Source organism: Podarcis pityusensis, assembly GCF_964106645.2.
Source record: "Podarcis pityusensis genome assembly, chromosome: 11".
NCBI lineage: Eukaryota > Metazoa > Chordata > Lepidosauria > Squamata > Lacertidae > Podarcis > Podarcis pityusensis.
Genome location: NC_138036.1, coordinates 55,081,404 through 55,105,189, shown reverse-complemented (window position 1 = coordinate 55,105,189; position 23,786 = coordinate 55,081,404). Strand labels below are relative to the sequence as shown.

The 23,786-nt window shown below is 44.3% G+C and overlaps 1 long non-coding RNA gene across 1 annotated transcript; it reads right to left on the bottom strand.

The window, feature by feature from the left end:
* Positions 1 to 18,306: 18,306 nt before the first annotated feature.
* LOC308458960 lies at positions 18,307 to 20,152 on the bottom strand. The gene is made up of 3 exons (XR_013977787.1): positions 20,019 to 20,152; positions 19,775 to 19,927; positions 18,307 to 18,495 (listed from the first exon to the last, which is right to left on the bottom strand). It is a non-coding gene; the product is annotated as an uncharacterized lncRNA (long non-coding RNA).
* Positions 20,153 to 23,786: the final 3,634 nt, after the last annotated feature.

Here is a 23,786-nt window from a genome sequence, read left to right as displayed (position 1 = left end):
GCTCTTGCGGGCTTTTCCTGCCTGCCTCCCCCCTGCATTTGCTCCATAAGATGCACACACATTTCACCTTACTTTTTAAGAGGGAAAAAGGGTGTCTTATGGAGCGAAAAATACGGTGCCTTCCCATCTACCTTCAGACCAGGCACATTTTCAGTCTTGTCTAGAGATGCCAGGGGTTAACCTAAGTCTTCTCCATGCAAGGCGGATGCTCTTCCACAGAGTAATGACCCTTTCCTATTTCATGGTGTGCTGTTTTGAGGTGCTTAATGGGGAAATTACATCATACTAACTGCACAAAGGGACGCGGGTGGTGCTGTGGGTTAAACCACAGAGCCTAGGACTTGCCGATCAGAAGGTCGGCGGTTCGAATCCTCGCAACGAGGTGAGCTCCCGTTGCTCGGTCCCGGCTCCTGCCCACCTAGTAGTTCGAAAGCACGTCAAAGTAGATAAATAGGTACCACTCCGGCGGGAAGGTAAACGCCATTTCCGTGCGCTGCTCTGGTTTGCCAGAAGTGGCTTAGCCATGCTGGCCACATGACCTGGAAGCTGTACGCCTGCTCCCTCGGCCAATAAAGCGAGATGAGTGCTGCAACCCTAGAGTCGGCCACGACTGGACCTAATGGTCAGGGGTCCCTTTACCTTTAACTGCACAAAATAAGGCATCCTCTTTTTTCAAAAGCTGTCTGAATGTGCTCCTTGGTGTGCCCTTCAGATAATCTATTTCAGTGAAAGCACCTCACAATATTTGATCGTTGGCTGTATTTGCCTGGCTGAATCTGTCACTTGTAGCTGAACAGCCCTACAGCTGTACGGTGTGTCGTAAACTTTATTTTTAGGGATCTAGTAAAGATTTTTGTCCGGTCTCAGGCCTTTGGGGAGGGATCATTGCTGGAGAGTCGTAATCCCAAGTTAAACCATATAATTTCTCCCACCCCCTAAATTAGCACTCACGAAAACGCAAGGGAGATTCAGTTTCAAAAGGGGTGGGCCGGGCTTCCTGTAGCCTTGCTTGTCCTTGGTTCATCTCGCGTACAGCAAATCTCCGACCGGGAAGGCTGTGGAAGTATTGAACTGTTGTCTGGAGTCATTGATGGGCAGGATGTAGGCGAACAAAGTGAAACTTAATCTGGACAAGGCAGAAATGCTTTTGGTCAGGAAATGACCCCATGATCGGGAGTCAGCTTGTTCTGGATCGGGTTTCTCTCCTCTTCGATAATGCAGCGTGGGACCGCTCCTGGACCCAGCTTTGCTCCTGAATGTTCAGACAGAAACTCTGGTTAGGAACACTTTTGATGGCACCCGCTGCACTTGTTTCTGGAGAAAAAGGACCCTGGACCCAATCAAACACGCCTTAGCACAGACCCTCCAAGTGCCCCTATTCTCCAGGGATGTCTCAGAGAAGCCATCCCAGTTTCTGATCTGATCCTGGAATGTCCCATTTCCCCTTGTTGTTGTTGTTTAGTCATTTAATCATGTCCGACTCTTCGTGACCCCCTGGACCAGAGCACGCCAGGCACTCCTGTCTTCCACTGTCTCCCGCAGTTTGGTCAAACTCATGCTGGTAGCTTCAAGAACACTGTCCAACCATCTCGTCCTCTGTCGTCCCCTTCTCCTTGTGCCCTCAATCATTCCCAACATCAGGGTCTTTTCCAGGGAGTCTTCTCTTCTCATAAGGTGGCCAAAGTATTGGAGCCTCAGCTTCAGGATCTGTCCTTCCAGTGAGCACTCAGGGCCGATTTCCTTCAGAATGGATAGGTTTGATCTTCTTGCAATCCATGGGACTCTCAAGAGTCTCCTCCAGCACCATAATTCAAAAGCATCAATTTGGACGTCCCTGTTTTCATTGGAGAAATGTGGAGGGTATGGAGTTACCCGACCCCCAAGCTGTCTGAAGGCGATCCTGTATAGGAGAGGTTTTCTTTTAATGTTTAATGTTTTATTATGTTTTTATCTATGTTGGAAGCTGCCCAGAGTGACTGGGGCAACCCAGTAAGATGTGTGAGGTTTAAATAGTAGAATTATCATTATGGAAAGGGACGTTCCTATTTTCATCGGTGAAATGTTGGAGGGTATGTTAGCTTAGTATAGCCTTGATAACTTCAGCTAGCACAAAAGGCTTCCAGGAGAGCTCTGACCAGTGCTAAATGTGTTGTTTTTGCATTGCATCATACCATATTGTTTGTGTTTTATGGTACTGCTGGGCAAACATGGTCCAGAATGGGAGCTTATTAACACTTAAAATAAGGGTAACCAATGCAGCACCCTCAGATTTTCTGGACAACAACTCTGCCTTGACTGTTGGCCATGCTGGATGAAGCTGATAGGAGTTATGAGTAGCTGGCGGACACCAGCTGTCTATTTGGCTATATATGACTTCATGAATCTTTTCTCTGTCTTCCAGTCCATTTCTGCCCATTGTTTGACGTGCTGGTCATTACCTTTAAAGCCCTTAATGGCATTACTTGAGAGAGAGAGAGAGAGAGAGAGAGAGAGAGAGAGAGAGAGTGCAAAAACTCTTGTAAACCAAGAAAAACTTTAATAAATAAAAAACCCCGCAACGTTATTGAAATTTTAAAAATGAACGTTTCCAGAAAGAATTGTTTTTGTTAGCTTATCATACGTAGGGAATATTACTGTATGTATACTGTATACTGTGCAAAATGGGGTCAATCTGCATTTGTGGCTGAGGAAAAGTTGGTAAAAAGTATATGAATACTCTCAACAATAAACAAATCAAACACACAGGAAAAGTGTAAAAGTACAGAATGCCATCTGAAATAAAACTTGTTTTTCTCATTAAAAAATAAATAAAAAAATAAATAAAGCCCTTAATTGGTTATGGCAAAGGTGGAGAACCATTTTCAGACTGAGGGAGACATACCCTTTGAGGTGTGGCCTGAGGCAAAAGGGGGTGGAGTTATGGAAGTAAATCTTACATTTGAACAGTAGGCTGGCTTCTCTGAACATTCACACTTTTAGCTCTCTGCTTCATGCAGTCAAACAAGATGCATTATTGGAATTCAAAGGCACTTCCAACCCAGGCAAGAAACATTTGGGGTGCAAATCTGTGTCCTCCTTTTGTCCTCTTCTTGTTTGGGTGCATCTCCTATTTCTTTTGCTGGCCTACTCTAATGGCTGCCTCTTCTAGGGAAAAACAATTTAAAGAGGGGAGTCATAGTGGCAAAGGGAGGGGATTAGTCACCTTCAGCCCCCTCCATCCCTTTTCTGCTGCAACTATCTCCAGCCACTTGTTCCTCCCACAGGCTTTGAAGTAGGTATATTTATAATTTGCAGATTTATAATCACCTGGAATTCTACCGGGCTCAAAGCACCTTGAGGTGCATATATTGCATTTGCAGGTAACATAAAATTTGGCTGGCCTCAGTATGGAACTTTTTATTTGACTTTTTAAACACTTGGTCCATTTTGAGGAGCAGGTATGTGTGCAAAAACGGTAGCATACAGGTCAACTATAAAGATAATAGAATAGACCCGATAGAAATAATAGAATCTTAGAGTTGGAAGGGACCATGAGAGTTTTCTAGTCCAACCCACTGGAATACAGGAATCTTTTGCCCAGCATGGGGCTCCAACGCATGATCCTGAGATTAGAGTCTTATGCTCTACTGTCTCCCAGACGTATCCTCAATGTTGGTGAATTCTCATCCAGATTGTAAAATTCAGCATTTATTGAAATGGTTGTTCCAAATTCTTCCACCCACTATAATTTGGGTTGCAAACAGTTGTGCATAACGCTGCCACATGGAGGTTGTATATCTACTGTTAAGTTGTGGGTGAACATATCAGATGACACAGTGATTCTTCAAACAGCTCTTGTTTATTCACCAGCCAGAACAGAACTGAACTGAAGGGTTCAGCCAGCCTGCTTATATAGAGCTCCACTAGAATGCAACAGTAACCATTTTCTGTAACTATCCAATCACTGAACGTCACTTTCAATCCCTTATTTGCATATGTGGACCTGAGTGAAAACTATCTACAGTATCCCCCTGCTGACCCAGAGTGAGAACTTCAGTACATAACATCTACTGTCTTTTAAAACACTGGTGTCTGTAGTAAAGGTCCTGTTAAAACAATGTATGCTAACTATCTGTGGGATCCCAAAGGGTTGTGCTCACTGTCCTGTTGGTTTGTTTTCAATTATCATTCCCAGAACCCTTAAACTGCTCTCAACATTCTAGATGTTTAAAAGGGAGCTCTATCATTAGGTACAAAAGATTTTGAAAAGGGCAAATTGTGCTTGCTTTTCCGTCTCTTTCCAATGTCTTCATTAAAAAAATATTGGGCTAGATCTTAAACTGTTTCTTGAACACAACGGACCTGAAAGAGTTGTCGGAAGCTACAACGAGAGCTTCTTTGAAGAGTAAGATTTCAGTGGAAAAAATGTTGCCTGAACATCTGTCATATAATTGGCCTTCAGCTGGTGGGCTGTTGCCACAGCACTGCTGCCAACATCTTCTTTTCCTAGTTATTTCTGCTTCTCTCAACTTTCTGCTGTCAGGAGAAGAAGCAGGATGCAAATAAAAAGACAACTTATGGTGTGTATATTTTGTGCATGTATCATAAAATGGGTATCACCAGAAGTGGTCTCAGATGGAAGGTTAGGGTTAACCTGGTTTCAGAAAAGTTGAAGACTATTGTCCTGTACAATGTATCATGTCATTTTCATCTGGAACAGATTTCACATCATTGAATGGCCCCCACTGTTTCTCTCTGGTGCAAAACAAACCTATTCTGGACAGTTAATGCAGTAGAAAACATTATTGCATTGTTTGGAGATATTTTTCTTTTTCTTTTGGGGAGTTCAGTTTATGAAACAAGAAGAATTGAATGTCCGTGATGAAGATGTATCACAAGTGTTAGAACATGAGAAAACAAGGATTTTGACCACAGAACTAATAGGCAAATAGAGAGGTGATTGAATTTTGGAATTAATATTATATCTTTATATCCTGCCTTTCCCCCAGAACCAGGACTGAATAAAACACTGGAAATGTTATTATTAGTTCTGAAAATGGTTTTTAAGGATATAGTTTTCCTAAACGGCTTGAGGTGGATTTTTGGAAAACAATCAAATGGTATATAACTTTTAGGAAATAAATAAATAAACAATATTGTTGACACATTTTAAGGAAATAAGTGGCTTTCTTTTAGATTGGGTCATACTTGGCCCAAGATAGAAATCTTGAAAATCTATCATTTAAAATTTATTGTTAAAGCATTAAACTTTCCAAGCATGTTGGTTACACCCTCAAACCCTTTCTGAAGAACGTTCCAATCAACTGTCAACCCCCCCCCCCAAAAATACGTGCCCTAATTGGGTCATTAGTCTGGAAAATGCTGAATATCTGTCACAAGTGCAGCTGTCTATAGCGTAAATGGAACCTGAAGTGACTTAGTTCCACGTTATTAGGTGTTTATTTGAGAGAATGGATGACAACTGCGGTGGCTGAGATCATTTAAGCTGTCTTGTATGCTTATTGTAGCTGTGGTTAATCACATTATTACAGATGACTGCTTTAATGGCCCATTTAGGTGCCACAGCGCTGGCACAGCAGTGCACAGGGTCAGCTGGAAGAATCCCAATGCCTGCACACAGAGGCGGCTCGTCCCCTTCCACAAGCACTTTGTCAGGAGCTCAGCCTACACTCGAGTAGGACCCTAGCAAAGACACATGCCTGACTGGCATGTTCTCTGCCTCCTGGTCAATCGTTTGGGAGCTTCATTAGCTTTCTTCAGCCTGAACATCACAGCGACCGATGCCAACAGACACCGGCACACTTAGGGATCCGCAGAGTCTTCGCAGTTGCGTAACAGACCTCAGCAACTCAGCATTTTGGCTAATCTACTTTATTTACATATAAACACACACGGAGCACTGCAACATGGCTCCCTCTCTCTCTAGCATCAGTCGGCAAAGAGAAAGAACAAAGGACAATAGTCCCACTTCTCGGAACACAGTAACACAAACATCCTGTCTCTGTCACTTCCCACTTTGTGGATTCAAAATATATACCGTCATGTGATAGACAACAATCCCATGACTGTAACCATGGAGCAGGAATTCTAACACACTTGCCAGCCTTTCCCCGTTCCCATTTCCAAGAATCGTGGTTGTGCCGCACTGTGGGGATGCGACAAAATAAAGGAATGGTTCCGGAAGTGTTGCATCACTAGAGGCCGTGTTTGTTAAACAGGAAGCGGAGATCAATATGATTTAAATTGCACAGAATTTATGCAGGGAGGAAGCTGCCTTACACTGAGTCAGAGCCATTGCTCAATCTAGCTCAGTATTGTGTCTCGAGCCCCAAGACCCACCCCCAAAATAAATACACATGGACACTTATATTAGTTTAAGTTTTGGGGCAAATTTTGGCCACAACTTTATTGAAATACAGTCACGTGAGTGGTATCGGCTTAGGCATTGACTCCCCACTATAACTGACTCCACCTCTCAGGGTGATCGTCCAATGGAATAAACCAAACGAGGGAGCAAGGTCGATGAGGACCAACCTAAGCTCACCCCGGGGTTCCTGTGGTCCTGGCAGGGCCCTAGCCCCTCAAGTGGACTTCAGACGAGATCCAGGACCCCCAGATTCCTTTAACGGGATACTCAGTTCCTGGAGGGGCAGGTGATGGCTGCACCTCCCCTCCCCACAATCCAACTTAGCCAATGCCTAACCGCCACCTTACAAGTTGTGACGATTTGCTAAGGGGTAGGCGAAAACCAAATGGCTAAAGCCAGTCTGCCAAATGGAAAAAATTCCTACCCAGCCCCTGTTCCAAAACAGGCGACCCAAACCAAAGCAAGGCCAAGTGACTCTACCTAAACTAGGGAGGGAGTTCAACAGCGCGAAGCAAGTGCCCCAGTTGTGTCACGCTGCCGCTCTTAAAGCCCCTGGGATCACGCCACCTACTGGCTATTGGCTAAAACCGCCTGGCGTGATCCCAGGGGAATGACCAGGACTTCCTGTTCCTCCCCCCCCCCATTTTAACTCTGTCAGGTGAGCTCTTGGGTCCCAAGCGCAACCAGGACCCTCTGTTATGAGGATCCCATTTGTCTGCACTGTCTGGTAGCAGCTCTCAAAGATTTCAGAAGGCGGTCACTATCAGCCCTGCCTGGACATCTGGGGGGATTGAGCCTGGGACGTCCTGCATGCAAAGTGTGCTACTGAGCTACTGCTCATTGTAAGCGGGGTCGTACGGCTGCTGTAAACAGACATATCTATCTGTTGATCGTTAATCTCAGATAATGGAATGCTGCTCCCTTCCTCCATCAGCTCCTGCAAGAAGCAGAGACCATACCCTCCAACATGTCTCTGATGAAAATAGGGGTATCCTATTCCATAATGGTAATAATCATACGAATTTTATTATTTATTTCCCGCCCATCTGACTGGGTTGCTCCAGCCACTCCCGGCAGCTTCCAACAAATATAAAAAAATAATAAAACATTAAACATGTTTTTAAAAACTTCCCAATACAGAGCTGCCTTCAGATGTCTTCTATTTTTTTAAAAAATATAATTTTTATTAACAGGCCAATCAAATCACATTATTTCTAAATCACATTAGTTCCAAATTATACAGCCAGATTTTAAAATTTTGTTGGGGGTACCCATACTTCAAGCTCCGGACGGGGGTCCAAGCATCACTTATATTGCTGCTTTAATGCCTTCAGATGTCTTCTAAAGGTTGTATAGTTACTTATCTCCTTGGGTTGGGGATCTCATAAACTCATCTCCTCCGAGATTTCTCTCATGAAAATTTGTTGTTGTTGTTGTTGTTTAGTCATGTCCGACTTCATCACCCCATGGACCAGAGCATGCCAGGCACTCCTGTCTTCCACTGCCTCCTGCAGCTTGGTCAAACTCATGCTGGTAGCTTCGAGAACACTGTCCAACCATCTCGTCCTGTCGTCCCTATCTCCTTGTGCCCTCAATCTTTTCCAACATCAGGGTCTTTTCCAGGGAGTCTTCTCTTCTCATGAGGTGGCCAAAGTATTGGAGCCTCAGCTTCAGGATCTATCCTTCCAGTGACCACTCAGGGCTGATTTCTATTCAGAATGGATACGTTTGATCTTCTTGCAGTCCATGGGACTCTCAAGAGTCTCCTCCAGCACCATAATTCAAAAGCATCAATTCTTCAGCGATCAGCCTCCAGCTCTCACTTCCATATATCACTACTAGTGAAAATAGGTACGTCCTAAGGAAAAGCGGGACATTCCGGGATCAAATCAGAAACTGGGATGGCTTCTGTAAATCTAGGACTGTCCTGGAAACTAGGGACACTTGGAGGGTCTGAGAGACATCCCCCTAACATGCTAAACTGGGATGTGTTGAGGTAGTGGCCACCCATTCAGAATTCAGTGTAAATTATGAAATGGAGAGCTGCCCTCTCTGCTGTTTATGTACTGGGGGAGAGAGGCATCATGTCTAATAAGCATGCCTTCAGAAATCTCTGGAGCTGCCTTTTGATTAGAAACGAGTGCCATTTAGGCCTTCACACTAGTTACAGGCATACAGCTGTCTGTAATGAATGTTATCAAGAACTTGATTAATAATGGAACGTATTCTTTGTAGCTGCAAGAATAAATAACACTCCTGAGACTCTTCAGTGTTCTTAACAGTAGGTTGTCTGTTTACAGCATAAGTAATTTTTCATATCTGTCAGCCAGCTCTGAAATCTAAATGGTAAAGTCAGCTCTTGGGGGACCTGTTGACTAGCGATTACTCTGGAGGGGCTCCAACTCCATCTGCAATCCGTGGTCTGCATTCCTCCATGCTATGTGAGTTTTCTTGCTGATCCTCACTTAATACAAAGGTGGCAAGAAGCCTCTACAATTACTTTAAATAAGAAGTTGTCCTGTGTAAAACATTGAAATAGACACAGGTGATTACTCACCTACATAGTTAGCTATGAAAAGCCTCTGTCAATAAAACTAATCAGTGTTAATCAATAAAATTATCTGTGCTACAGGCAAATGGGCAGCAAGCCACTATGCCATCTGCTGTATCAATATGGATGTTTTTCCTCTGCCTTGAAAAGTAAGTGTGTGTATACACTTCTTCTTCTTCTTCATATGCCACACTATGCCCGTAGGTCTCAGGGTGGTTCACAGAATAAAATCAAAATATAAAACCACAAAATACATATTGAAAACAAAAGTAACAACAACCCAATAACTCCCCCTCGAAAAAATCCACATTTTTAAAAGGCATAGGATGTCAATCAAATCAACCAAAGGCCTGGTTAAAAAGGAATGTTTTTGCCTGGAGCCTAAAGGTGCCAGGCAAAGATCCCTGGGGAGAGCATTCCACAGATGGGGAGCCACTGCAGAGAAGGCCCTGTTCTCATGTTGCCACCCTCTGGACCTCTTGAGGAGGAGGCACATGAAGGAGGTCCTCAGAAGATGATCTCAGGCTCTGGGTAGGGTCATATGGAAAGAGGCGGTCCTTGAGGTATTGCAGTACTGAGCCGTTTAAGGCTTTATAGGTCAAAACCAGCACTTTAATTTGGGCCCAGAAACTAATTGGTAGCCAGTGCAGTCGGACCAGGATCAGTGTAATATGCTCAAACCGTCTTGCTCTGGTGAGCAACCTGGCCGCTGAATTCTGTACTAGCTGGAGTTTCTGAACTGTCTTTAGTGGCAGCCCTACGTATAATGCACTGCAGTAATCTAACCTTGACAGGCTATGTCATGTGACAAAGGTATTTGAGAGCAGAAGCATTAAAGGAGTCTAGAAATGTTGTGAAATGCTGAAAAGCTGCAGAATCATTCAGCATGCTGAATCACTGCGACTCATCTTGAGGAGGACTCATTCCCTGTATAAGTATTGTATCTGCTTGCAGGTAGACTCAGTCTCAGTGTGTGTGTCCGTGAGAGTTTTGTGGAGTCTGTGCTCTGTGGAAACTCTGTGTATGCTCTGAAGCTAGTTTAATCTTCTGTTCACTATGCTGTTATTTGCAAACAAGTTTGTTTTAACTCAGTAAAGCTTTTGTTCTTTTACTGAAGAAGACTGTGCGTTATTAATTTACCCTGCACGTCAGGCTATCCCTGTCCAAATAGGGGCATAACTTGGCCACCAGCTGAAGCTGATGAAAGGCAGTTTGGGCCACTGAGGCCCCTGAGCCTCGAGCGACAACAAAGGATCCAGGAGTACCCCCAAGCTATGAACCTGCTTCTTCAGAGGAAGTGTAACCCAATCAAGAGCAGGCAATCTCCCACCCATTTGGTCTAGGGAACCACCCACAAATCTGATTCAATTGTAGTAGGCTGGTTCATTCATAGCCACAGTAACTTGGGTGAAATAATGGTGAAATAAGTCCTGCCACCACTGTCAGGCAAGCTAAAGCAATGCTATGACCAAATATTTCTCCACTATCATCAGTGGAATGATGACCATGCAGGAAGAGGGGGAAAATATTCCTGTTTGGTGGGGTGGGAAATAATAGTAAGGAGATGGGCTTCTCTTGTAAGCTAATGCTCTTTTTTGGCTCCTCCCATTCTGTGACTCTAGGCACATCTGCACATTGATTTATTTTGAGCTGGTTTAACAACTGGCACGTTTCTCCCTTAAGAACAGCCAAACTGTTGTCAAATTAGAATGCTGAGAAATCTCCAGCAGATTCCTAACTTCAGAGTAAGCTCTTTGGATGAATCCATGATAGTAAAATATCTATCTATCATCTCTATCTATCTATCTATCTATCTATCATCTATCTATCATCATCTATCTATCTATCATCTATCTATCTATCTCTATCATCTATCATCTATAATCTATCATCTTCCTTCCTTTCCTTTAAAGTTGTATTCTGTCACTTGCTGCTTTCAAAATCTCCCCATGCCTTCACGCTGCTTAACTTGAGAGTAGCTGAGTTTGTCAAACGTAGAATGACTCTTCCCATCAAGGCTTACCTGATGATAATGTCTGACAAAAAAGCTTTCTGCTTCTATTGATTCTATTGACAAAGTGTCCCATTTAAAAAATGTTAGTGCATTAATGTAATCCATAACTATTAGTAAGGAGAATGCCCTGGGTTCTGTATTAAAAAAGAAGAAGAAGCAAACCCAAATGTTGTTCATAATCTTTTACTTAAGCAGGAAACAGACACATGTAAGCATACATAAGTTCTTTATCATTATTATATTGAATATTTCAAAATGAGTTGCCCAGAAGAAGAAAAGTCCTTCAAAATCGTATCTTTCATCAAGAGGCTTGACTGCAAATAACATTCTGCATAGCTTTCTGTAAATGTGCCATGCTAAAATTTCCCTGCTCAATTACACAGGCATTCTTGGCGTTAATTTTAATCTGTTCCACACCATAGGCAAATGGCTTCCCCCTCGCCACCAGGGAAGAACGGCTGAGTGAAGATCTTCATCAGGAGCAAAGATGGAGTAAAGATTTACATCAGGATCTGCTGCCCCTCATGGGTGGGCAAGCCCTGGTGGCTTCAGGCATCACCATCACCACCACCACCATCATCATCATCATACCGTTATTGTCAATGTACAACTTGTGTACAATGAAATTAACCAAGCCTCCCCCCCCACAAACACTCAATCTCATTGCACTCTGTGTGCTTGTCGCACAACACACCAATCCTGAAAGTCAGTTGCACTATATTATTTTCCGTTCAGCAGTCTAATGGCCCACAGATAGAAACTGTTTTTTAGCCTGTTGGTACGGCTGATTATACTTCTATATCTCCTGCCCGGGGGTAGAAGATTAAAGAGGTGCTGGCCAGGGTGTGAATCGTCCCTGAAAAATTTTCTCACTCTCCTAAGGCAACGATCCCTTGTGATGTCATCTAGCAGGCTCAGGGGACAGCCCATGATATCATGTGCTGTGTTCACCACCCTCTGTAAAGACTTTCTGTCTGTGGCTGTCAAGCCAATGTACCACACTGTGATACAACATGAGAGGACACTTTCTATTGTGGACCGGTAGAAGGAGGTCATCAATTGTTGTTTAACATTGTTCTTTTGCGAAACCCTGAGGAAATGGAGTCTCTGTTGGGCCTTCCTAACCACCTGAGTTATACTGTTTTTCCAAGTGAGGTCTTCACTAAGGTAAACTCCCAGGAATTTGAAGGAGACTCTCTGCACACAACCGCCCTGATATACAACAGGGCTTTGCATTTGGTAAAGGTGTATCCTTACCCCAAGGTTTTCTCTAACCATAGGTAAAAGGTAAAAGGAAAGCACCCCTGGGCAGTTAAGTCCAGCCAAAGGCAACTATGGGATTATGGTGCTCATCTCTGCTTTCAGGCCAAGGGAGCCGCTGTTTGTCTGTGGACAGCTTTTCCAGGTCATGTGGCCAGGATGACTAAACTGCTCCTGGTGCACAGAAGACCACCAGAGCACACAGAAACGCAATATACCTTCCTGCCATAGCAGTACCTATTTATCTACTTGTTCTGGTGTGCTTTCAAACTGCTAGGTTGTCAGGAGCTGGGACAGAGCAACGGGAGCTCACCCTGTCACAGGGTTTCGAACTGCCAACCTTACAATCAGCAAGCCCAAGAGGCTCAGCGGTTTAGACCACAGCACCAATATGGTTCTTAGAGTTTTTCATATTAAGCAATTTAAAAATGTTTTTAACTTAAATATCCCCCCATTGCCACCTTTCCTGTCTCCACTCTGAGCAAGATTTCTCTAACAACCAAACGTCTACTTTCTTTCTCTCTCTTCTTACTTCCTTTCCCAATTGCCCACCATTCTCCCGAGTTCCCATCTATGCCTTCCTTGAGCTGGCTCCAACTTTCTGTGAACTGCTGACCTAACTTTGACGCTCTGCCTGTTTTCCGACACAACTTTCGCCTGTGCCTTCAGTTGCCATAATCTGGAAGTGCGTCACTTCCCATAAAGGCCCTGATGTTGCTGTTACATGTGCTTTGACCAGTCACCAGCAGTCACTCTGTCTCTTATCTACCACAACTCCCAGACAAGCAGCTCTTCTGCTTCCCTCACAGATCCAATACAACGGGGGAACCTGTGGCCTTCCAGATGTTGTTGAACTACAACTCTCACCAGCCCCAGCTAGCAAACCAATGGTAAAGGATGATGGGAGTTGAAGTCCAACAGCATCTGCAGGGCCACACATTCCCCACCCTTGCTGCTCAACATTCTTCACTGAATTGTGAGCATCACTCTGGCATCAAGTAGAGCAGTACTGTTGAGCTTTTTTTTGGAAGGGGGGCAAAGTTGTTCACCTTTTTTTTACTTTTGACCAAATCTGTTGTGCTGTTTTTGCAAAGAAGAAGAAGCTTTTGAGCTATTTTTAAGGAAAATCGCCGAAATCCACACTTCTGACATGGGTTGCAATATGTCCAGATTTCCCCTGACATTTCAGTGATTTCCACCCAGACACTGTTTCCAATGGCCGGATCCTGGCTACGTCTGGAAGCTTGTAGCTACTTGATTCCACCCTAGCCCTTTTAGCTTTGGCACTGTGCTAGGCTAAGTGAAGGCTTGGTTTGGCATGTAGTATGAACTGGAACTTGTTGTGAAGAGCAACCCTTGGCCATAGCTCATAGTTAGTGAGGAGGAGAGATCTATGGCACAAGTCTGGATTTGGACGACACAATGTGGCTTAGCTCAGTGCGGCGTAGTGGTAAAAAAGACAGGGGACTCAGCTATACAGCTGCAAATAAAATGTTTTAAATGCGTTGTAAAATGCAATATACAAATGTGACACTAGATGGCAACAATGAGCTATGCCAAATCAAATGTATTTTTCAAAACGTTTTTAAAAAGGCATTTTCAATATGTCTCTAGATTCCACCAAGGGGAAGCAGCTGTGAGCTCTTTTCCAGCAGTCCACCACACATTCCTGTGGTCCCAGTAAGCCTTAATTTGGAAAACTGTGTTGTGTGAACCAGGCTACTGCAAGGAAACCGATCCACAACTCTTCTTCCCTTACTGGTTGTTTTTTTTAAAGAGCCCTTAAAATATATTTATGATGACTTCCTCATCTCCTTGAAGAAATTCAGTAAGCAGCAAAAGTAGTTATTTTTAAATATTAAAAAAATATAGTAAGTCCCCTGCTGTCCTGCTCCAGTAGTTAGCTCTGTTTACAAAGTGTTTTCATTGTATTTTCTCAGTCTCAAATGCCTTTTTAGTTTTAACATGGGGGGGGGCAGGGCAAAACAGGTTTTGTGTGAATTCAGAGTAACAGCACAATCATAAACCTATTTACTCAAAAGTATGGGACGCAGGTGGCACTGTGGGTTAAACCACAGAGTCTAGGGCTTGCTGATCAGAAGGTCAGCGGTTCGAATCCCCTGAGACGGGGTGAGCTCCCATTGCTCGGTCCCTGCTCCTGCCCACCTAGCAGTTTGAAAGCACGTCAAAGTGCAAGTAGATAAATAGGTACCGCTCCAGGCAGGAAGGTAAACGGTGTTTCCGTGCGCTGCTCTGGTTTGCCAGAAGCGGCTTAGTCATGCTGGCCACATGACCCGGAAGCTGTACACCGGCTCCCTTGGCCAATAAAGCGAGATGAGCGCCGCAACCCCAGAGTCGGTCACGACTGGACCTAATGGTCAGGGGTCCCTTTACTTTTACCTTTATGCCTCACTGTATTCAGCAAGGCTTACTTCCAGCATCAACCACATACAGCACAATCCTAACCATATTTACTCAGAAGCAAATCTGATTGAATCCAATGGACCTTTATACTAGGTAAGTGAGTGCAGGATTGTAGCCTAAACTAGTTTTAAAGAGGGTTGTTTGTTGTGGCTGTGATACTATACCTCTAACCACCATCCTGTCAAGCTAGGAATACAAAAGCTTCCATGCTTCTAGATAACCAGCAGATAGCAGGATGCAAAATAGGAAACCTTTCAGAATTTTAAATTCAGATGGGGAAATCAGGTTGCTTAATAAACTTTTCTCTCTCGCCATGATTCAGTTGGGGTCTGGGAGTCCACCTTGAAAAAAATGCAGTTCTGGGGGATATTTTATCCTTTCCAATACGGACCTGCAAGAAGATTGTTTTCCTCAAAACTAAACTTGCTTCAACCTTAACAATTCCAAACATTTGAAAAAACGTCAAAGAACTATATTGTCTGCCACATTTACAGTGGAATTCTATACATGCCTACTTAGAAGTAAGTTCCAGTAACTTCCACAGGGATTATTCCCAGGTAAATGGGGTTAGGATTTTAGGCTCAAGTGACATGTTCATTGTCAACCTCACTATTTTGTACTAGATAAATAACAGCTTTCATTCCATATAATGCCTTATAAATGCAAGAAGCAATTAATATAATTCTATACGCACTGACCTAATGATACAGTTGAAAATAGATCATAATGTTTTAACAGTTAATGTAAGTTATTTCGCTGTTATCTGGCCTCCACCAAATTGAATCAGATCTCTTTCTTACCAGCTCATTTACAGAATAGATGTAATTGGAGTTACTGTTCAGATTTATCCAAGATCAAAACCAGGCCCAATCGGTGGGGCTAGCAAGATATGCTCTCCTACATTTCAGCAATAGTGTTAGGCTACTGTTTTATGAATCTGCTGAAAAGCTTCTATTGGCAATAGACTGCTCTGAAGTTTTGGCTTTTCGCTGGTCTTCTGAAGCATCTTTAAGCGACCTTCCAGTCTCTGGGTCCATTCACGTCGGAGCCTGGGGACAAGGAACAGACGCTCTCATCAGTAAAATCCCTCGCCAGATTTTTCAGATGTCTAGCTCTTTTGCGTGATAGCAATGCTGTCCCTTTTCTTTCATCACCAATGCACTTGTCTTGTGTTAATTTAGCAAAGGTATCTCTCCAGCCTTCTGGCTGGGGACACAGAGAGAATACTAATGGCATAGCTCATCATCAGTGTGAAACCTGGTGACATTGCTAGATTCCAGAGGAGTCAAACAACTGGGAAAATGCTGTCATTAGATATATGCCACCTTCTCCCCAGGGTATTCCCTTGATGAAGCCTAACTGCTGCCTCATAGGAAAAAAATCGTATAATGCATGCATTGGAAATGACATCAAGGAAATCTGTGAGCACAGACTGCTGTTTATGTTACTCCTGTCAAAACAAAACTCAGTGAATTGTCTAAATAATATGCATGCCGTTTGAATCAACAATATGCAGTTTTAATGTTGCCTAGACACTTTCCATATGCCTGATAGAACTTTTAATGTACGACCAGGTTGACAGAAAATGTCCCAGTGAAAGATAAAGATTCCCACCCACTGCAGACATCTCTTAGGAAGGATATAGATTGTAGGGGAAGTGGCTGAGGCACAGAAACAAAATGTCAGTAAAGTCCAGTGCCAAAAGGATCGAGGGTATTAAAATCTGGAGTAAAATCTAGTGTATTGACATTTGTTACAAAGGCTACATATATTGTGTTTTCTTGAAATGACCAGAGACTGGATTTTGTTGGGCTCTGCATTGGATTGTGTGGACTGAGTCCTTGCAGTGGGGTGTGAGTGGAGATTGAGTCTGCAGATGAATGAGGAGCAGGAGAATAAGTGACCGGATGTGTGTGGAGTGTTTCAGCATAAGTCTTGGGAAATACTTATGGGGAATAGAATTAGGGGTCTGCTATGATGGTAAGCATGGGCAGGGGGAGATATGGTAGGGGATCGAACTGGACAGGTAAAGAGAAGAGGGAACAGATGTTGGAGGCGATCCCCACTTCCAGTCCTTCCATCCATCCTTCCAGATCTAGGTTGGTCTGCCATTTTACTCAGTTGTTTAATGCCAGATATGCCCATAGTGAGATCTCTACCATTCACAACTTGATCATGGATGATGGGGCTGGCTGATTTGTATTACTGAGACCTGGATAGATGAGCTGGGTGGCGTTAATCTGACTCAGCTGTGTCCACCTGGGAACTTAGCACAGCATCAAAACAGTCTGGACAGTTGGGGTGGTGAGTGAGGAGTCACTGTAGCAGTCAACAAGGATGATATCTCCCTCACAAGGAGACTCCCTTGCTCCCTTGAGGGCCTGCACCTGGTGTTGGACCACACATAGAAAAGGGGTGCTGCCCGTGATCCTCACTGTCCAGTATTCTCCCTACCCAAGCTGGTGGAGCTAGTCTCAGCAGTGGTGTTGGAGAACTTCAGGGCCATTTTCCTGCGGGACTTCAGTAGACTTCCTGTGACTGTCTTAAAGGGACCAACTTGAGACTTCACGGTCCCCATTACAACTGTGGAGATGTCTCAATATATTGCTGGCACAATGCACAGAGACAGATATATTGATTGTTCTTTGCATGGGGTGGGGTCTGGAGTGGGGAGAGTTGTAATGACCTCCTTGTCATAGTCAGACCATTTATTGTGGCGACACTTTCCACCCGTAGGGATGGAGGACTTATTGAGATGGTCCACCCCTGGAGACCTTTTGAAGTCTGAAGCATTCCTGAATGCTCTGGGGGATTTCCAGGTGACAGAGCAGGCAATCTTTTCGAGCCTCTAGTCTCACAATAAAATGGTGAGAGGAGAGGAGTTGGTGTTGACCTTTAAAGCCCTAAATGGCCTTGGCCCAGTATACCTGAAGGAGCGTCTCCATCCCCATCGTTCTGCCCGGACACTGAGGTCCAGTGCCAAAGGTCTTCTGGCGGTTTCCTCATTGCGAGAAGCAAAGCTACAGGGAACCAGGCAGAGGGCCTTCTAAATTATTGTTATGGAATGGGACATCCCTATTTTCATCGGGGAAATGTTGGTCTCAATTAGTTCTCAATTAGTTCTGAGGGCCAATGTGGAAGGGAGCCCTCCACACAATTGGAACAGCAGGGACCAGAACTTAGGAGCTCTTGACCCCAGAAAACAGAGCCATCTGACTGTGTCCATGGTGAAATTGTGCAGAAACAGCCACACCTACTATTGCAGAAAATTATGGAGTTTTGGCAAAATACGTGATAACGCTTTTGACAATAATCAACATACAATCTAAGTACTTTTAAAAATCACAAGTGTGAAAATGCAATAAGCTGAAGATCCTTTATGGTATAGCGCTAAGAGTGGAACCAGTTGATAATATAACTGGAGGCCATTGATGACAGATTAACTTCTCAGCAATACTATGCACGGAAAGCACCCAATATTCTAGGCCAAGAATGAAATGTCACTGCTCAATATACCACTGAGTATTGTTGCCTGCCTCCTTTAATGTCTCAATAAGCATTGCCTGGCCTTTTAAGGCTGTGGTCATTTTCATTTTGTTTCCAATTTAGATTGCAAATTACTGTTTAATATTTATTTTTCAGTTTGATGTGCCCTGTAGTCAAAGTGGCATTCTCAAGAGGGCATAGTCAAGATCTTAAAAATCAGTCTAATCAGCAGGGAATATCTTTATTCAAAGCACAGTCTCTCTTTGGCCAAGTGCGACTTGCTAACTACAACAGCCCAGGGAACATAAAGAGAATATTTGTCTTCACTTCAGGCTGCTGCTTGCTCATAATCATCAGCTGCCCTTGGGAGGGAGGTCAGTCTCTCTATCTAGCCTGTTGAATTAAATGAACATTGTTTGAATTATGATTTGTAAAAGTTACTTTGTGTGGAGCCTCTGTGCGTTATTTGGTTGTGGTGGAAATTTCTAATGAAGAGCTGGGGAAACTTTGGAGGAGACTAGAGCGTTCCTTCCAGTTCTTGGAGTCCTCTAATCTGCTAGCAAGGACAGCAGGCAAAGGACAAGGTGAGAGGCCCTTAATCCACTGTAGCCATTAATATCTCCAACCGTAGTCAAGGCCAGCAGGCCAGGGGAAAAGACTTGGTGGGTCAGATGAGATGGGGTGGGGGTTCACCATCTGGAAAAGCATTCCTGAGAGATGCCCATCCTGTCTCTTCTTGAAAACCTTCCATAAAAGGCATCTTCTTTCATTATTGAACTGCAGAGAGTTTGGTGCTCATTGGCACACTCTCAGAGCCTCTAGGTGTCCCTATTTTCCAGGAGCGTCCCTGACTTAGAGAAGCCACCCCAGTTTCTGATTTGATCCTGATTTGAATGTCCCACTTTTCCTTAGGATGTCTCGATTTTCATTGGAGAAATGTTGGAGGGCATGGTAAAGGTAAAGGTCCTGACCATTAGGTCCAGTTGCGGTGGACTCTGGGGTTGCGGTGCTCATCTAGCTTTACTGGGCGAGGGATCCGGCGTTCGTCCACAGACAGTTTCTGGGTCATGTGGCCAGCATGACTAAGCCGCTTCTGGTGAACCAGAGCAGTGCACGGAAACGCCATTTACCTTCCCGCCGGAGCGGTACCTATTTATCTACTTGCACTTTGACGTGCTTTCGAACTGCTAGGTTGGCAGGAGCAGGGACCAAACAACGGGAGCTCACCCCGTCGCGGGGATTTGAACCACCGACCTTTTGATCGGCAAGCCCTAGGCTCAGTGGTTTAGACCGCAGCGCCACCTGTGTCCGGAGGGCATGGTAGGATGTCTCTATTTTCATCAGAGAAATGTTGGAGGGTGTGGAGTTATCCACCCCCTGAGCCATCTGAAAACAATCCTGTATAGGGAATTTTTTTTTTAATGTTTAATGTTTTATTATGTTTTTTATATATATGTTGGAAGCTGCCCAGAGTGGCTGGGGCAACCCAGTAAGATGTGTGGGGTATAAATAGGAAATTTATTGTTATGGAATGGGACGTCCCTATTTTCAACAGAGAAATGATGGAGGGTATGTACTCTAAGGGGCAAAACTATTGGAGATGCCCATTTTAGAGGACACCCTACAGTCTTTTGCTTGGCAGCTTCCACGCAAGTAAGAGAAAACCACTCACTTATTCAAAGCACTTCTGGTTAACTGGAAGTCTTCAACTTCTTTTTGCTTGGCCTGTGTTTCTTCAATGATTTCTTCCCAAAAGTTCTTCAAGCCACGGGCATCATGGACTGCCACACCGCGGCGTTTGGAGCCAAGATGTTGATTCATTTTTCTGAAAAGCAAAGCAAAGATATGAAGACCTTCTCAATGGTAATTTAGGAAATAATATGTATGCTAAGAAAATGGTGAACTGTTTCCCCCACCTTTCTCTCTCCATTAGAATTTTCACATACCCCTGTGAAAATTTTTCCATTCCCCTGCCAAGTGGCAGACATTCTGCATGTACTAAGTACATTTAGTCTTCATTAGGAAGTTTTATGGGGGTCAAGCTTTCTTGTACTTCTGCAAAGCTTTGAATTCCCTTGTGTATGCTAAGACATGCTCTTGTTTCTCAGAGTCCCTGTTTTGGCTACAATGCTGTCAGCACCCACCACCTGACTTTGCTATTAGAGGGAGTCGTATAACTTGATATGCAATATAGAGCGCCATTTTTCACCTTGCATGTCCTCCTTTCCGGACTTTCAGTGAACATGCTTCTTTCCACAGATTTATTGATAGCTTGTCGTTGTCGTCTTAAGGAACGTGTCTTCGGAATTGCACACTGATCTACAGTGGTTAAAGATTGTTCTATATTTTAAGAAGCATCTTCATAAATACACATGAAACCAATCATGCGGCCCTATCTGCCAACAGAGATTAGATTTCATAGCAGGGGTGGAGAAACTTTTGCCAGCTTCGTTCCGGGATGGCGGTCTATGTGCCAGTGGAGGGTGGCGCAAGAGGCAAAAATGAATAAATGGATATGATTATTACCTCTGATGGTGACCTGGAAACTACAACTAACCCAGAATGCGACTGGTGACTGGGAGTGGCCGCCAAGACCATGTAACACTGGTCCTGGAAGACCTACATTGGCTCCCAGTACGTTTCCGAGCATATTTCAATGTGTTGATGCTGACCTTTAAAGCCTCGGCCCAGTAGACCTGAAGGAGCGTCTCCACCCCCACCATTCAGCCCAGACAGGTCCAGCACCGAGGGCCTTCTGGCGGTTCCCTCCCTGTGAGAAGTGAGGTTACAGGGAACCAGACAGAGGGCCTTCTCAGTAGTGGTGCCTGCCCTGTGGAACGCCCTCCCATCAGATGTCAAGGAAATAAACAACTATCAGACTTTTAGAAGACATCTGAAGGTAGCCCTGTTTAGGGAAGTTTTTAATGTTTGATGTTTTATCATGTTTTTAATATTCTGTTGGGAGCCCCCCAGAGTGGCTGGGGAAGCCCAGCCAGACGGGTGGGGTATTATTATTATTATTATTATTATTATTATTATTATTTCCTTCATATAATAGCAGGGGTTGGCAAATGTTTCCGCCAGTGGGCTGGATTGCCTGTGCGCAAGAGCGTGCGCATCCATGTGCATGCGTACACACTCACCACTCTTTCCCCGCTGGCTTTCAGAGCCATGGCGGGGGAGGAGCCAGCATCTGCGGCTTCCTATTGGCTGCAGGAGCTTCCTGCAGCCAATAGGAAGTCGTGGCTGCGTCCTTGGTCAGTCCCCACACGGCGACTGACCGAGCAGGTGGCAAGGGCCGGGGGGGGCGGTCTGACGACCCCCTCAGGCCATATCCGGGCTGTGGGCCGTAGTTTGCCTACCCCTGTATAATAGGCTACATTGCAGCTGTGCAAAAGTCAGAGGGCTCTACACCCACATCTCTCCACAAGCAAGAGATATTATCACCATTCAGGGATACATTTCAGCCAGGCAAATGCACTCCAGGCTGCTGCAAAGCAAGACCACCGAGGGTGTGTGACCTATTGGCATGCAGAGGGTTGAAAGGCCAGCTGGCTAGCCCCCAGCTGAACCGTCTCCTTCCAGCCGTCCCGCTGCGAAGACCCATCGGCCTCTGCTCCGACGTAAATCAGCGACCCAGGCTTCAAAGCCAGGGTACACTATGTCAGCAGAGTCAACTGTGCACACAGAATAGGCCTGAGGCTTATGGAAGCATACTACAACTACGGATTTATCAGTCATTAATTAGGACAAAGAAACATGTTGTCTCTCTCTTTCTCTTCTCAGAGAACAGGGAAAAGCAAAAGCTATACACACAATGGAAGTTCCCAGCAAGCTGTGCTGGTATGTAAACAGACATGTGACATGCAACAGTTCCATGTATGCAACTAAAGGTGGAATAGAATTTTCCAACATGACCTACAGAGGGATGTGCGGCCTGGACAGGGATGTGTGGCCTAGTGACTGTCCTAAGAGTTGGATAGAAAGGCCTGAAGAGCCGCATTTGACCCTCAGGAGGGAGGTTCGCTACTGTATTATAGTGAAATAGAACCTCCACATTCAGAGGCAGTTTGCCTCTAAAAATCATTTGCTGTTGCATTTGCATCTTGCATAGGAGCTTCCCAAAAGTATATCACTGGTTGTTGTTGAAAACACGATGCTGGACTAGGGCTGGCCCAGCCATTAAGGTGAGACAGGCAGCCACTTCAGGTTGTATATACTGGAACGTGGAGTTGTAGTTCACAGCTGTGCCTTGATGTGGCCTACTCTACACCTTTCCTCAAACTAGCCTGTTGCCCTCAGGTTCATTTGAAATTGTTTTCTCATCATCATTGCTGAACTTCCTCTGCGTACATGCCATACATTGAAAGCACATGACTTCCTCCAAAGAATTCTGGGAGCTGTAATTTGTTAAGGGCTGGAGGTTGTAACATTGTGAGGGGATGGACTACATTTCCCAGGATACCTTAGGGGAAGCTAGGTGCTTTAAATTTATGGAGCGTTAGGGAAATAAGATTCAACAACCAACTAAGTTGACTGTTGTACATGGAATGGGGGATGCAGGCACCATCTTGTGCCTCACCTCAGGCAATAAAATACTTTGGGTTCAATGAACATTTGGGAGGATTCAACATTTTATGTTCCTAGGATTGCTATTTTGAGATACTTTCCAAGCATTCCCAGCCTGGTTTCTTGGGTTGTTTCATGGGAGAAACAGCACCAAGCCCGAAACTGGAACCCACATTTGATAAATAGCCCCAACTGCATTCTCCAATGCAGCCACCAAACATGAAATCTATCGGTGTAACAGGAGGAAATGAGACGGGGTGAGGGAGACTTCCTTTTTTACATTCACTTCTCTCTATAGCGAGCGCTCAGCACCACCCTTTGACAGGCATGCTTGTAAAATAGGAAACGCACAGACAGCATTAGGAAAATGCAGAGACAAGTTGAGTTTTGCATTTGTGTAATGCTGTGCTGAAAAATATAACTCTGTTCCTTTCCTCCTTTGAAAATGAGGGGTGCCTTAGAACCATCTGTTGAAGGCAATGATGAAACTATTGAATGTAGTGGCGTTTGAACGCCTCTGAAACTCAGTACTGTCAAGCTGAGTTCAGTGCGAGACAAGTTATACTTCATGCTGAATTCTAGAATTTAATAGTTGCTTTGCTTAGAGGTACTCTGCAAAGGTCTGGCTTCGCCTTCCTAGTCTTATGGGATAAATCAGTGAAATAATGCCATTGCTTTAGTGAAAAACGAAAATGGCCATGTTGGGGGCGAACTCTAATGCTGCCATTCTGCTTTTGATCCAGCAGAGGATTCCGGTAATTCGAGAGATGAGAATGTGATTTTCACCAGTTCCCCCCTCCCAATGTAGTTTCCCCCTTTGCCCTCTGCAAATCTCTTTCAGGGGGCTGGTGACTCCTCCGAACATTGTGAAAGGTGCCTGCAGATGAAAAGGGGGGAGAGGACAAAAATCACATCTCTTCTTACATTTGTGGACATCTCCATGGGATCAAAAGCTTTTATACAAGCAGAATAACAGCACTGGACTTCACACTTCATGTTTAGATGAGGTATTTTAAGTGTGAATTCATGACAGTCAAGACTAGTCTCTATATACTTTAAATGCTTTTTTATTTTTAAAAGATATCTAGTGGGAATTCACATTAACTTAACTTTGG